The sequence below is a fragment of the Pinus tabuliformis genome, chromosome 2_1, assembly GCF_031772625.1.
Source record: "Pinus tabuliformis cultivar Carrire ecotype Pingquan chromosome 2_1, CPIR1, whole genome shotgun sequence".
NCBI classification, from domain to species: Eukaryota; Viridiplantae; Streptophyta; class Pinopsida; order Pinales; family Pinaceae; genus Pinus; species Pinus tabuliformis.
This window is the reverse complement of record NC_142299.1, coordinates 197784475-197801149: the sequence shown is the minus strand read 5'-3', so window position 1 is coordinate 197801149 and position 16675 is coordinate 197784475. Positions and strand designations below refer to the sequence as shown.

Here is a 16675-nt window from a genome sequence, read left to right as displayed (position 1 = left end):
GTTCTTGAACCATCTGATGCACTAATTGAACTTGTTCAATGAATTGCTTGGCATTATCAATGTCACTATGACCATCAATAACAACATCTTTCCCAAAGATAAAATCTAAAGGATATTTTGGTAAGTAACCAAATCGTGCCACAAATGGAGATGTTTTATTCGATGAATTATTTTCTTGGTTATAAGCATGTTGAACATAGTGTAAGTGTTCATCCCAAAGCTTGGGATGTTTGTTGAAATAACCACGAAGAAGATGTACTACCATTTTGTTCACTACTTATTCCTGACCATTGGTTTGTGTATGGAATGTTGTACTCCTTTTCAACTTGGTGTCCACGAGTCCCCATAATCTTGACCAAAATTTCCCAACAAATCGAGAATCTTTATTAGAAAGAATGGATTTTGGCAACCCAAAATGTACCCATACATGTTGAAAGAACATGTGTGCATTTTGTTCAGCTATAACCTTGTTCTTAAAAGGCATCAAAATACACATCTTCCTGAAAATATCCACCATAACATAAATATAATCATGAATTGTTTTAGACATAGGAAATCCTCCTACAAAGTCCACAGAAACACTTTTCCAAGGATGAGAAGGAACTAGAAGTGGAGTATACAATCCTAACTTTCTATTGCCAGGCTTACCTGTAGCGCATAAAGAACACCCTCTTACATATCTTGACACACTTTCATTTATCATAGGCCAATAACAATACCTTTGTAATTTTTCCACCGTCTTGCCTACACCAAAATGGCTAGCAATACGAGAAGTATGCACTTCCCTTATGATGTTGACTCTTTCACCCTGCGTAATGCATAACTTTCTAGGATGATACAAAATTTTATCATGCCCATGGTAATCCAATTCCTCTACTTGGTTTTGTTGACAAAAAGTTTCGTATACATCTTTAAAGTCATCATTTAAAGAATATTTTTCAACATAGCTCTCATGCATGATATAATTATGCTTAATAATAGCTAAATCACTAACAATTATTCTAGAAAGCATGTCATCAACCTTGTTATAGATACATTTATTATACCTTATCACTAAGTGGAATTTCTACAATAAATCCATCCATCTGAAATGCCTCGCTTGTTGAAGCTTTTTTTTGTGATTCCAGGTATTGCAATGGTTGATGATCAGTGTGAATGATAGTCTCCTTTCCCATGAAATAGTGTTTCTAATTTTTCACACTTTGCATCAATGTATACAGTTCCTTGTCATATGTAGGATAGTTAACTACTAGACCATTAAAAGTTTCATAATGGTAACATATGGGCTTACCATGTTGCATCAAGACCACTCCCATGGCATAGTCACCTGCATCTGTTTGGTTCTCAAATAGATATCATAAATCAGGAAGTGCAAGAACTAGGGCTATGTTGATTCTCTCATTCAATGCATAGAAGGGGTTTTGCTTCTTGCCTCCCCACTGAAAAACCTAATTTATACTTGTCAAGGCATGTAATGGAGCTGCAATTGAAGAAAACTTAGAAATGAACTTTCTCCGATATTGGGCTGCTAAAAAAAAGCTACTAACCTCATTTACATTATTGGGCTTGGGCCAATCTACAACTACTTTGGCCCTTGAGGGATCAATCTTCAATTCACCCCCTCCAACAATATGTTATAAATACACTAATAAGGTCTTTCCAAACTCACATTTATACATCTTTAAAAACAACCTTTCTTTCTTCAAGACATCTAAGACTTTCCTAACATGCCTGACATGTTCTTCACAGGTTTTACTGAATATCAATATGTCATCTAAGTAGACAATTACAAAATAATCAATAAAAGTCCTTAATACATCATTCACAACTCTCATGAATGTTGCAAGAGAATTAAAAAGAACAAAATGCATAACTAACCATTCAAACAAATCTTTCTTTGTTTTGAAGGCTATATTCCATATGTCTCCTTCAACAATCCTAATTTGATGATAGCTACTTCTCAAGTCCAACTTAATGAAAGACACAACATCCTTTGAATGATCAAGCAAATTATCAATTCAAGGAAGAGGGTAACGATTATTTACCGTAATCTTGTTCAAGGCTCTGAAATCTACATACATGCGTCATGTACCATCTTTCTTTGGTACTAAAACAATTGGTGACCCACATGGCAATGTGCTGGGTCTGATGACCCCTTTATCAACAAATTCTTGGATTTGTTTATTGAATTATGCTTTCTCCATAACTGACATCCTGTACATTCCAATGTTTGGAAGAGGACAATCTTGTTGCAATTGGATCTCATGTTGGATTCCTCTTTTAGGAGGTAATACTTTGGGTTCCCGAAACATCTCATCATAGGTGTTAACAACGTCATACAAATCAGATTCGAAATTTGCATCACATCCTTGGAAGGCTTCATTTTCAACATTCTCTTTTGGTTTAATCATCAAGAGTACAAATTTCTTACTAGCATTAACAAGCCCTTTCAGTTTTCCAACATTCACAAGTGATAAATTCAACTTCTTCCTATGCGCTCTAACAATGTACTCATCCCCATCTTTAAAAAAATGATATTTGTTCTCATGGTGATGAAAGATGACTCTCCTATCATATAGATATGGGTTTCCCAAAACAATACCACAAATTTTAAGTGGAATGACATCAAGCTCTACCTCATCTATAAAATTTACAGATGGAAAATCTCAATTTACACCTTTTCGTCACATGCAAATTTGCATTGTCACATATCCAACGTAAAGGATAAGGTTTAGGATGAGAAGTGGTTTCCAAATTCAATTTCTTAACAATATCTTTAAAGGTAATTTTTTCTTGTGATCCACTATAAAATAATGTATATATATTGGGATGTTTTGAAATGAATCTAATGTGGAAAGCTCTATTATTTCTTTTTCATGTTGAGTTTCATTGAGGCTACTTGAATAAGTAGTACTTGCAATAGAGTCCTTAACTTTGAATCCCATGGCTATGATCTTTGTTTCATCCTCAGAATCAACTCCTAAATCATGCTATGTAGTTGCAGTAGTCTTTTGTTTCCCTTTGTTGTTAAAATTTTTGGGTTTCATTTCAGGACAAAGTTTCCAACAGTGGTCTTCATCATCGTCTTATTTTGAACAATTTTTACATGTGAGTTTTTCTCCCTCTTTCTTGACTGAAGCATTATTCTTACCTTTTCCTTTGGATTTCACCTTTCCTTTGTCTCCACCCTTAAATGGATTTTTTATACCCTATTGAGGAACATTCTTCCATATTGATTCTAAATGAGTCGCCTGTACACAAAATTCATCTAGTTTTGTAGTGTTAAACATGAGAATTTTGTCTATGAAATAACTATGAAATCCTCCAATGTATTTTAGTAGAGTTTCTTGAGAGGATAAATCTATACCCAAAATCGAATATCTTTTCTAAATTCGTGAGTATAGCTTTGCACATTTTGACCTTTAGCTTGCCTAAAGTTTTTCCAATCCATAATAGAATTTGGCATATATGCTAATGGATAAAATTTCCTTCTTATTGCAACAAAAAATTATTCCAAGAGGATAAAACCTTACCATGTTTCTTCATGTCCTCTTGATTTTGGCCTCCTACCAAATAAGTGTTTCACCTTCCAATCTAAGAGAAGAGGGAGGAATTCTAGTCTCATCATTCTTGATTCTTTGTATCCTGCAATACACTTCAATCTAATGAACCCAATTATCTAATTTCTTAGCATTTACCTCTCCATTATACATAGGAAATTCAAACTTTATATAAAGCTTTAGCAAAGGAGTTTTTCCATGTCCCTTTGGAGAATTTAGAGGTGTTTGTGAAAGGGTTGAAGAAGTAGGAGAATATGAGGATGAAGATGAGGATGAAGATTAGGATGAAGATGAAGGTGAAGGTGGTGGTTTGTCACCATTCTCTCCATTCCCTTTTGGAGGCTTGTCTCGTTTTCCTCCATATCCTTTTGGAAGTTTTGAGATTTCTCCTTTCAACGTTGAATTCTGCTCTTCATATGAACCTATTGTAGCGACTACAACCACCCTCTAAAATTTTGGATCGCATTCAAATTTCAGAGCCTACCATGGATCCTGTGATCGACTGTTCCTTGGTCACTTATTGGCAAGATGATGATCTCAAGATCCCCTCATTGATCCTAAGAGTTTTTCACGTCCTCATATTTATGTAGCAGATGTCATCTTTAGGCATGGGGATTATTGTTTGTCATGGAAAGGAAAGTTTTCTCTGCTTCAAGGGGGAAATATTTGTGTGTATGAGTTGTTCTCATTACATATACATGTTTCAAACTCAATTCAAACACTCTTTTCACGAAGGTTTTTGCATCAAGAAAAGTATGTTTTATATGTTCTCGATGATCTATGTTGTATCACTAACTGTTCAAGTGTGTGCTCACATTTAAATTTCTATCATTGTTCACATCAGTTCCTCAATTAGATTCTAGAGTTTCCCAAGTAACCTAGCCTCATCTAGCTTTTTGGAACTGTACACTTCGCTTTTGCAACCCTCAAGTTATTTCCCTTGCTTGCTCGAACTACATAATGTGTAGAGTCTTTAGCCTCCCTTGGAATCCAAAACTACATAGTGGTTTCGTCAAGTGTCCTTCCCTTAGTCGAAACCCACTGGCTCCAGAAACTACGCACTATTTTCCCTCAGCTATCCAGTCGGCCTTGCATCCAGAAACTGCGGAAAGGTGTCCTCCCAGGACCCCATCCCAAAATAGTGTCTTTCATTCATAAAATGTGCAGTGTTTTCCTCAGTTTTCCAGTACGCATCACATCCAAAAAATTGGGCAGAGGTGTCCTCTCAGGACATCATCCCAACAACAGTCACTGCCTGTTGAAACTGCATAGATGTATCTCTTAGTGAACACAAGGAAAGATGACATGCTAGATGACTCTAAAGGAGCTAAGGAGAGAGACCAAGGAACTGAGTTATGATAAAGGATCAGGACCACATGTAAAATTCGACAAATGCATAACCATCTAGAGGTAAGTATTGTAACAAAAGATCATCCTTTTCAAATACATCTCTTAATGTAGGTTGAATTACTATTGATCATAGTAATATCATTCTATCTTCAATAATAGAGATGGTTGCAAGCACTAAAAGTCATTCCATGCATTTCCTCTATGTGTCTTTCTCCCTATCACTTGTTTGACCAACTTTCGTCTTTGGCATATTGATTGTTATGTCGTGCTTGTGATCTTGTTTCGGTGATGTTGAAGGTTTTTATTTGTGCCTTTGGGTTGTCTTAGCTATGTGAACATTCGTTACACTCACACACAATTGCGTTAGCACTGTCACGCAAGTTTTGTCACGGTCGTCTGAAGGTCTATCATAAGTGTCACACTTCTTACTTTCACCATTAGAGAGTCTGACACAAGGTCACGCTTTTCTATGTTGTCTCGATTGTTAGTGTCATCATGTTGTCAAAGTATGCTAAGTCTATGATCACATTATCAGCCTGCAAAAGTTCACTTTCTTTTGACACTTAACCATTTTCTTGAAAATTTTCTCGACCAAAAAACCTCCTTCAGCCGGACCTCAACTGAGCTTCACTGCACAGTATCAACCCTCAATGACCCTCCTCTATTTTCCAAAACTATGCAGTACTTGAGGTTGTCCTAAAGGTTAGTTTCAATGTGAAATATTGGAAGTGAGTAGCATGTTTTCCTCCCAGAATTGCGCAGAATTTGCCTGCAAACCATATCCAAACTGCACTTGTTGCAAGATCAGTTATCAAGACTCCCTTTGCTCTGCCAGAAACCTGCACTGCATTGAGACTCGGTGTTGCACTACTCTCCAAAACTGCATAGAGATTCCCAGCTGATTCCCCTACTGCCTGCCCTGCACTTCCTTAACAAAATGTGCAGAAATGATCAACAAGGCCTTTGTTGCCTTGCTCTGCACTGTCTCTAGAAATTCTGCATTCTTGTCCAGCAGGCCCTCTGCTAGCTTGGTATACACTCCCATAGGAAACTATGCAAAATTCCTAGTTGGTCTCCATGTGTCCTATCTTGTCTTCCTCTTGAAAACTGTGCAGGAGTTCCCCTGCACTCTGCCTTGTCTTCCTCCTAGTAACTACGTAGAATTGACCAACAACTCCCTTATAGGCTTGTTCTATCTTCCCTTCAGAAATTGTGTAGAAATTCCCAATAGACCTGCTCTGTCTTCCCCATAGAAACTGCGCAAAACTGCCCAACAGTCCCTCTGCAACCCCTCTCTATCCTCCCTTTGGAAACCATACAAAATTTGTCCCTCTCAAGGTCTCATATTGCACCCAACACTGTTGAATTTCACTGCCACGATTCTACCTCCCAGTGATCACTACACAATTTTTCCTGACATTACAAACCAAGATTTGGAATTCCTCATCCTGGCCTGAATTTTTCTCTATGTAGTTTTGGTGTCATGTCCTCCCTCCTGGTCACCTGAACCTGAACACAAAAAACAATGCATCATGCTAGACTAGGAGATTTTCGGATTTGATGTCGTTCCATCATGAGTGAATTGTAGGAACAGGTACATTGATGGAACATGGTGAGATGATGAATGGGATGAAGAAGGAGTGCATGTTATAAGACTTGCTTGCAGCTGGACGGACGCATAAAGAACATCGAGGAGCATGTGAAGGAGTACATGCATGGAACCATCTTGCAAGACCAAGACCATTGGAGACCCCGAAACACCAAGCTATGTGGAGGTAAAGACAAAGCACGTCCAAGAACACATCTATCACTCAGCAGCGCAATAGCTTGACATGGGAACCACAGTCATCGAGTACATGACAACAATGTCATGTCGAGTTGTGTCATGAGTTGTCTCGACCACATCACTACAGTGGGCCATCCTTGTTGTAATCAAATGTAATGTAAAGTGAAATTCCAAGTGTCATTCGTTGAATGCAAACAATCATATGTAATGTAAAGAGTTATATGTATTGAAGTTGAAGAGTCATGAGGGTAGTTCAAGAGTCAAAGGGGAATGTCAAGGGTTGGCCCACCCTTTGCTATATATAGAGCCTCATAACCCATAGAACGAGATTTTTGGGGGCCAACCTTTTGCTAAGCATTGCTTAGAGAGTGCTTGGGGAGTATTGTGATGAGCCATGGCTTCTCCACAGTCCAGAGTGAGTCCATATCTTTAGAGGAGCAGGCGTTGTTGACTGTAACGTTCCACTGTTGGGGCTAGTCATTGTCATGGTTGTGTGTATGGATGGAACTTTCACTTTATATAATATAATAGAGACAACATGTTTTCATGCATATGTTGTTATTGTAGTTGGACAATTCTAGTTTCTTTAGCAATGTATGTCATTTAACTTATGCATTCATGTATGAACCACTTTGTACATGATTGTATGAGTCTTATTGGAATTGTTTTGTTGATTTAACCTAACACCGTGGATTCTAGACTATTCCACTTTCAACCTGTGATGTCATTCTGCTTGTGTGTTCCTTTCATCTTGTGTACTATTGCAAGCTTCTAAAGGACACACATCCTTTTCCCCTTCATGTGTTAGAACCTCCTCATGAATCTCTCTTGACTCACTGCAAGGTCACATACTTACTTCCAATATAGATATATTGTTGACCTCTGCATGCTACTGCAGTCATGGCACTATTGTACTACACACTGCCGGGACTCCTACTCCAAACAATCTAAGGTCTAGTTGGGAATTATTACCGAGGAGATCCCCTAACATGTTGGTAGGTCCGACACCATCAACAAAACCTTTACCATTTTAGACATCTCAAAGAAAGCTTTTATGGAAGTTATTTTATCTTCAAACATCCCTTCAGGACCTTTTTCATGTGCCATGGCTATTGAAGCTCGAGGTGTGTTTGTTCTCCTTGAAAAAATTTAAGATATTGGCTCCACAAGTTCTCCTTATCCTACTTTAAGCTTTAGCCTTCTAAGCATCAGAAAAACACTTGCCAACAAAGTCAAACCTTCATAATAACCTTGAGCTTTGATACCAAAGTGATTTGTAACGAAAACTTGAAGGTGATGGTAAAATTACAAGTAATTTTTTTTATGTATTGTAGGCAATGGATCACTTTGAAAAAACCATAAAATTATGGTTTTTAAACTTATTTAACAGAATAAAATAGAGACAATAGACCATATCAGAAACACATAACAACAAAAATGATAAAGGAGTTCACCCCTCTCCTTGGATACATCTCCTAGTCCAAATTCCAACGGTTGGCCTCTTTCATTAATCTCTCAAATTTGTGTTTACATTGATTTAAAATGCTTAGAATGTAAATATTATGTCTCCAATGGATTCGGAATTGTCATAAAACTCCATTTGGGCTCTTTCTACACCTCATTTGGCCAAAAGTCGAGAAAATTATGCTTCTCCCAAGTTTTTTCCATTTTCCACAACTAACCATCCTACAATTCACCCCAAATCTGGGTTGAGTTCCCCAAACCTAGAACCAATGCAAAATTTCAGCTTACAATCACACCTGACGATGCATTTTTTCTAACACTTTAAATGCCCAATAATCCACATTTTACAAAAAAAAAATTATGGGGGCACGTGACCAAAAGCTAGCGCTAAATGCCTGCCCCCATCGGCGAGCCCCCAACTTCAGTTGGCCATATCAGTGCATAGAACCAGGCTTGGTGCCAAGTTTTCAATGCGTGCCCAATTTCCAAAAGAGTGTGGTCATGTGTGGGCACATGTGCCCTGGGGCTAGCCCCCTCCGCTCAACTCTACCTGTGGTCTTATTATGTTGGACCATGACTTGGGGTTGGAGCTAAGCCATGGCCCTTGGTCCCACTCCATGGTTATGTGGGTGCGAGGATTAGGGTTGGGGCTTAGCCCCGACCCAACCCAAATATGATTTGCGCACAAACTTAAATACAAGTTGGGACTTAATATAGTTAAGTCACAACGTTTAGTGTATTGGTATAGTGCTTTGTTTCTTGGTGGTAGGTTGTGTGTTTGACCCTCCTCGAGGCTTGTTTGCACAAAAAAAAAAAAAAAATTACTATGATGTTAGGAGGTGAGTTGGTAAACAACCATTAGCCCACATGGCTCTCCACCATTGGGTCAACCTTCAACCAATCAAAAACAACTAAATTTTGACCAACCAGAATGATACACTTGGAGATAAATGATTGGCCCAAAATACACAATCAGTATATTCAGTCACTTTTATAGTCATCATACAGACGATTGTCTGTGCATACCTACAACCTAACTGTAAAATTTGGCCTATTTGGAAAAGTGATGAGAACACGATATTAGGATCATACGATATTCGTTTTGAATGATTGAAGTTGCGTTGGATTCAAGTTGTCGAGATCTATGCACCGGTACATGTTTTGAGAGCTTTTGAACACTTTTATTTTTCAGAAAATCTATTCTTTTAGGATCTTCCATGCTTCCTTGGAAGTTATATCCTTTTCTACCTTGCACAAAAAACTTCTCATCCAATGCATGTTTTTAAAAATCCAATGCTAAAAAATCGCACACTTCATCATATGGGTTATTATATTGATACTGAATTAAATCTTTACCTCAAATAAAAGTTAGCATTTTGATAACCCAATGATCAAAATATTTACTAGTAAACATAGGAGGTGGTAGCAGATCTAGGTTACAACAATCACCCTTGATCTCTTATCCATCTTCTGCTAGAATTCTTAGTTCATCGACTTTGGCTTGAACCTCTCTAATCATGGCAATGATCTATACCTCTTATTTTCTATTATTTTTCTTAATCTACTTCAATCACACTTTGTGGTCCTGTTGACATGGCCAATATGCACTATTCCAACAAGGGGAACTAACCCAATCGCAAGCCCCAATTAGACTTGCTTTCGTTTGGATTGGCTAGCTCCGATGGGTTTTAAGGGACCCTGTAAACCGCTTGAACATGTCGAAAGATTGCTTCCGGGAGGAAGACTTCAATTAAATCAACAAAATCAAACAGCTAACCTCTATGTATTAAATCCTATCTATACTACTTCGAACTACTCTAATCTATCATGCAAGAGCATGATACAGAGATTTAAACATCATACATATGTTCAACAGGAGCATGATAAAGAAGGTTAAACATCATGCATAGATTCAAGTCCAAATGAATCAATCACTGAATTCACAACTAGACAAGACTGTATTAACGTTAAATTGCAATCCAATCACTCATATAGGAATCCACATTCTTCTATCGAATTAAAACTACAAGTGACATTTAATTTAGTTTCAAATCAAAGACCATTCACAAGTTAACCATGAAACTGGATCACATTCAATTTAACAAGACCAATAGTGAACTGTAAGTAATTAATATGGATAAATATAAATCACATTTACATTCATGCCAGTAACAACACTCTGATCCAAACCAATAAAATGAGTTCGAAACTAATGGTTCCCTCTTCCCTCAAACAAAGTCCTCCTCATTCATAATAAAAAAACATTGTTCTTCTCGAAAATCAAAAGCCTCTTTCCCTCTTCGGGGGTACTATTTATGCTAAAAATCTCACTCTTGGTCTTCCCTGCCTCTTCATCTCCCCCACAATTTTTCAGAATGCAAATCGAGTACACAAGGATAGGAGTGGTGAGGCTGCTGCCACGTCGAAGTCACTTTGCTGGAGCGTTTTTCTTCTCGGGAAATGGATAGGTGTCGAAGGAACTAAGCATGGCTGTGTATCCCTTCACTACACCTGTGTGGAATAGTTATTATTTCCTGCCTCGTCTTGACGAAAACTTGAAATGTTGTGTCTGCCATCTCATACCTGGCACGCTTTGAGGCGTTTCTAGAAGGTGTGACATCTTGAGGGATCGGCGCTATGCTTTCCTTGCGATGGAGAGAGCCTTCATCATGCATAATGCCTATCCATCTCCCTTTTTGCATGCTTTGCCTTTGCAGTACCCAACTGGGGTTGTAGAGGTGTCATCTAGACATATAGTGCCTCTATCTACTATTGGATCCACTCGAGCTCACCCGTAGAGATAATTCATATTAGCCTTATGATTACGAACAAATGATAAAATGCCTAAAACAACAAATCTTTGCCTTCATGAAGCATTTATAACATCAAAAGAACAATCGTGAAAGAATCACCCCCGTGGTCTTTAATCCATACATTAATTCAGTCCTGCAAGTGAGAAATCTATTTACACTGAAAACTGTCACAATACACACAACCGAATCCAAATTGCAGACTTGAAAATTTATATGCTAGGATTTGTAATCATTGGCGAGTTCGAGAGGTTATGGTGCGCTATATATGAAACTTTGGACGGGGCCAATTGCGATACACGAAATGCTCCGGACCCGATATATATATATATATATATATATATATATATATATATATATATATATATAGATATACATATATATCGTGGTTGATAAAACCATCGGGTCTGGTAGATGGTAGCACGCCATATATAAGCCCTGTGCCTCCCGATAACAATAAGCGATTAATTCCGGACCCGATATATTATATGGTATGCTTAATAGGATTGGCGGGTCCACCACATCACTGCGCACCTTATGTTCAAGCCTTGGGACCCCGCCGATTGCGATATGCGAAATGGATCCCAGACCCGAAACACATATGTGTTAAGGTTCATAAATTCCTTCGGATCCGCAATGTTACCCTTCCCTTTGGAAAACCCCGACATTAATGATTTATCACATAACACATGGATAATGGGAAAAATCTGCGCATGGTTGTTGGGGCGGACATGGAAATAAATATGCCTGGTTTTATAATCATCAACGGGTCCACTTCTGCCTCCCCACTAACTGTATACCCCCACGCTTTGCCGATATGGGATGAGCGATTGGGAACCAGACTTGATAGCGCATATATTCTGCTTAATAACTTTGTCGGGTCTGGAAGACAGTAGAGTGATTTATGTAAAGGCCTCATACCTAGGCCAATTGTGATATGCAATAGGATTTCAGACCCGATGATGTATAAAATGTGGTTAGCAATGTCGTCGGGTCTGACAGCCATGAATGCATTATGTTAGTTGCGATAGGCCCCCAAAAGGGAATTGTGCATGCTTTGCGAAGGATCCTCGTTATAAAGGGTTATAATGAAAATAAAGGGGGGATAGAAGGTTTTGTGTATTAAGTACACAAATTACTCTAATGAGAGTGGGGGTGATTATGCGTGGGGGCATAGAAATACCACGAATGCATATGAAGATTGAAAAGTCTGATGAAGGGAATGAATGAAGGGCTACACTGGGTAAAGAATGAACTATGCAGTAGAGATTTATCAAAGGGGGTCTTGACCATTTAGAAATTAAATATTTGGCTTGGCAAAGAGCTAAAATCCTTGGGACAAGATAGATCATTCAGAGGAGTGCAAGATCAACTTATAAGGGGGCCCATTCAAAATTGCTATCAAGGCAAATTTTAATAGGGTGGTCGTTGTGGCCACAACAAATGGAGAACCACTGGGCAAACCAGTTATCTCTGCTTCCAAATAACCTTCAAACCAATGGAACATCAGGATGTTAAAATAAACTTGAAATGAAAACTATATGGATGGACAAGCATGGGTTCCACTTAAGCATTATTGCTTCAGAGGGGATAGAGACAAATAGCTTCTACTTGCTGATATGATTTTGACAGGCATTCTGCAATGGCAATATTATGGGGTTTACTGACCTTCCTCTACCTGTTTCCCACTTTCAAAAATCCCTTTGGGGCCATCACTGGCCTATCCATACCTGTTTAAGTGTGTACCTCAACTCCTTATTTCTCATCAAGCTTTATGTAGACATGCTTTTCATGCACTTTATATGAGAATTCAGTGCTATATTTATTGATTGAATGGGGCACAGTCATGGATCATGTCATATTTTTAAACTGCTTAAGCAAGGTTGGGCTTGCTGTGTCAACCAATACTCTGAGCCCAGCAATAGTCCTTAATCTAACCGGCTTCCCAAACAACCTGTCCTTCCAGATTGGCACAAGGACTTGACATTTCATTTCCTTTTAGGTGAGTCCTTCCAATTTCAGGCACAAGGACTACAACATAATTAGAATTGCCACAGGGTATGAGATAGTGAGTTTAGCCCATGAAATGAGGTTTACTTGTGAGTAATAGGTATTGGACCATTTAGTGTGGTGGATGGGACCAATGGAGAATGACTGTAAACCTTAAAAGCAAGTATATGCCAGGTCTGAGTGGGATTTATTTAAATGCAGCATTCCTCCATGCCAGTCCAGCCATAGTTACACATTTTTTGTTTTATAAAGATGCCCCTACATGCTCCAGATATCCAAGTTACCAACATATCTCACACAGTTCCCGACAAATGCCAATGAGGGGTTTTGGTTTGCATTCTACTGTTGATTCTCAAGTGCTCATGAGCTGATATAAAGTTTGCTTGATTTGCAGGGAAATTATCGATTCAGGAACACCAGAATCATCAGCAAGTTAATGAGGAAGGGAAAGGCTGAGAATAGTGAATGAGGGAAAATATGGAGGGTAGAACGAGTCTAGAGGACTACAATCAGCTGGATGCAAAGGAATGTATTCAAAACAACAAGAAAAATAGACTCAATAGAAAAAGAAAAAGAGAGGACGGAAATACAACTAAACTAACTGTAGAAAGAAAGGAACTCTAACCTACTCAGGAGGTAACCACCATGTGGTGGCTACTGGAAGTATGTCTTGAGATGATGGCCATTAACAGGGAGTTTTTTCATTTTCTCTCCATAAGGTCTTCAATCTCTAAATTCCATGAACAATTTTTTCCACAACTTGGAATGGGCTCAGCCATGGGTGTTGTAATTTTGTGTGCTTACCTGCTGTCTCATTCATGAGAGATGAAAAGTAAATAAATTTCTCAGTGAAAGATATCACCTCGTCTTCACTTCCGTTTAAGTCATGCTCCCTTTTGTTAATGGCTGCATTTCTGAGTGTTCTTTCACAATGCAGGAACTCAAGGATTTGGTTATCTCCTTCGAACACCTGCCAATTTGAGATGTTATTAGTTATGGATGATCTGAAAATCAATTCAACATATAGTTTATTATTGTTTAATCTAAGATTAGGCAAAAGTTTCGCAACCATAGCAGTCATCAGATTGGCATCATGATTATATTTTTGAGGTATATATGTGACATTGAAGGAATCGAAATTGTCAATTAAACTCCATACCTCGTGTTGGTACCTCACCAGGTGTCGCGGACCGCAGTGTATATTTTTCTTTACATGGTCCACCATTATCTGTGGGTTATCAAAAGCTCTGATATTTTTTACATTCCTTTCAGTGGCCCTTCTTAGGCCTTTCAGTAAGCCTTTATGTTCTGTTGTGTTACTAGTGTGTGTGCATTCCAACCGACTGGCCATCAGATATTGTTTCAATAGTGGGCCAATGAAAATGCTCCCAGTGCCTGCACTTTCAAGATAGTTAGAGTCATCGAAGTGAAGTGTCCCGAAAATAAACTCTAATGTTATGGTAAAAGAACTACTTCCTATGAAATTAGTCCTATTATATACTATAATACAAGGTAATTCATTAGTTGGATTATGGGCGTGTTTAATTATTTCTTCCAACTGTGTGTTTGTTAAAGCCTCCTTGACTGTTTCTGCATGGCACTCCCCAAAACAGGTTTCCATGGCATAAACATCAGAATTGTAATTCCCAAGGATAGAGTTATAGAACATTATAGGTTCATTGGGACAGTTTGGTTCCATTACCATGTACTTCATGTATCTTTCCTGGCCCACTCTCAGCATATCACTTTCTCCCCTCTGAGGCAACAAAAGATGAGACCAATCAGTGTAGAAATATCCATTTAGATTTGTTGACCAGTCCCTACTAAGCAGCATCCCATGAGCCTCAGGTATATCCACTACCATTATATCAATGAATTGAGCGTATTGAGGTTTGGCAGCCATTCGAATCAACAAATCATTCAACTCCCCAATAACTCTCACATTCGTTTTGTCCAACTACATAATTCGAGTTTCCGTTTTATCAAGTATTACCTAAAGTCTCTTAGCAACAGTGTAAGGCATAACAATGGATGAGGCGGCAGAGTCTACCAAGCAATTATGCACATTCATGTTGAAGATTTCGAATGTGATAAGGAAGGGTGGAGTCATAGATTTTGATTTCCTCCCTATCATGGCAGCACTGACATCTTTGGGCTCTCGATTCATTTTAGACAACATGGCCTCCGTAGCTGATGGTATTTAGGCTGTGCTAATCATACTAACAGGTTTGGACATTGACTTCTTGGTTTGGCCGCTGGAGGTGGTGGGGTTTTGCATTTTCACTCATTCATAGCTTTCAACAGCAAATCTCTTTGTTGCAATAATTTTAACAAGTCAAAATACGTGATATTAACCCTTGACTTCTTGAGATCATCTACAATATTGTAGTCAATGTTATAAACAAGATAGGGCAAGGTAAAAATACCTATTAACTGCTGTTCTGAGATGGGAGTTTACCATCTTGTGTCACCTTAGTTGCAATGGGAGATGTCTTATCCTTTTCTGGATGGTTTGCAACTGGGGTATTCCTGGAATCACCACTAGATCTATCTTTTCCGATAGAAACTTCAAGAGAGGCCCCTTACTTCACATGTGGATTTCATTAGTGTTGATTTCTATGGGGTTATCTTCGTCATTGTCATTCTCATTACTATGCAAATCCCACAACACATTAATCTGGGTTTCCTCTTCTAAGGGTTCTTCTACTTGGTATTCCTCCTCATCTCCTTGTTCTAGTTCGAGCTCCAGTATAGGTTCTTCTTTGTTCAGGAGCGATCTAATAAGAGCCAACTCTTCTGTGTTTAAAACCCCTTCATTAGGTGGAGTAGGCAATGAAAGTTGACTATGACCACCTTCTATTTCCTTATGATAGAAAGGCTTGAAGGGATTTCTATTGTTATAGTCTCCTCCATTTCCACTAGTACTCTCCCAATGATTCCTTTTCTTATCAATGACTGTGCTCGTTAGTTTTTTAATGATCCGATGCAACCCTTCCACATTCGTGGTGTCCCTTTCTTTATTTTCAGCCGCTCTGTTATCATTTCCATTATTCTTCTTGGAAGTATGAGAGGATTTCTTTTCTCGAGTTGTAGGGTGGCATGCTGTAAGACTAAGCATTTCATTCTTGACCTTTACCACTTCATTGATAGCACCTTGTAAGGTTTTCACATTACTCCTTTTAACCCACATCGCTGTAGGGACAGGGAGAGTAGATACATAGAAATCCATGAGAACTTCCTCAATACGTCTAGTAGTGGCTGGGATTCTATTGAATAAGGTGTTGAATTAGATATTAAAATCCTTAACCTTCTCCTTGATCTCCCTTTTCAGACGGGATAATTCTAAACCTAAGGCCGGAGGTGTTTTGTTGTCATCAAATTTGTCCAAAAAAGCCTACTGAAAAGCATCCTAAGAAGTGATTGGCCCTATTCTCAAGCTGAAATACCATGTCGAGGCTGCACCAGTCAAAGTAAAAGACAATTGGCGGCACACCACATCTTCATCAGCGACCCCCAATCTGCATAAGGCTAGGAAGAAAAAGCGAATATGGTTATCAAAGGTATCACCCCGCTCAGGGTCGAAATTAGGTAACACTCTTTCTGTATTTTTGGGTAAGGGATATTGCTACCCAGGTATCGCTACAACATCCTGTGCAAGCCAGGGAGGGAGTGCACCCGAAGGAGGAGGTGGAGGC

The 16675-nt window shown here is 38.6% G+C and overlaps 1 pseudogene; it reads right to left on the bottom strand.

Moving 5' to 3' along the window:
- LOC149199400 (uncharacterized) overlaps positions 1-14883 on the bottom strand; it is a 64521-nt pseudogene extending 49638 nt beyond the window's left edge.
- Between the last annotated feature and the right edge of the window lie 1792 nt (positions 14884-16675).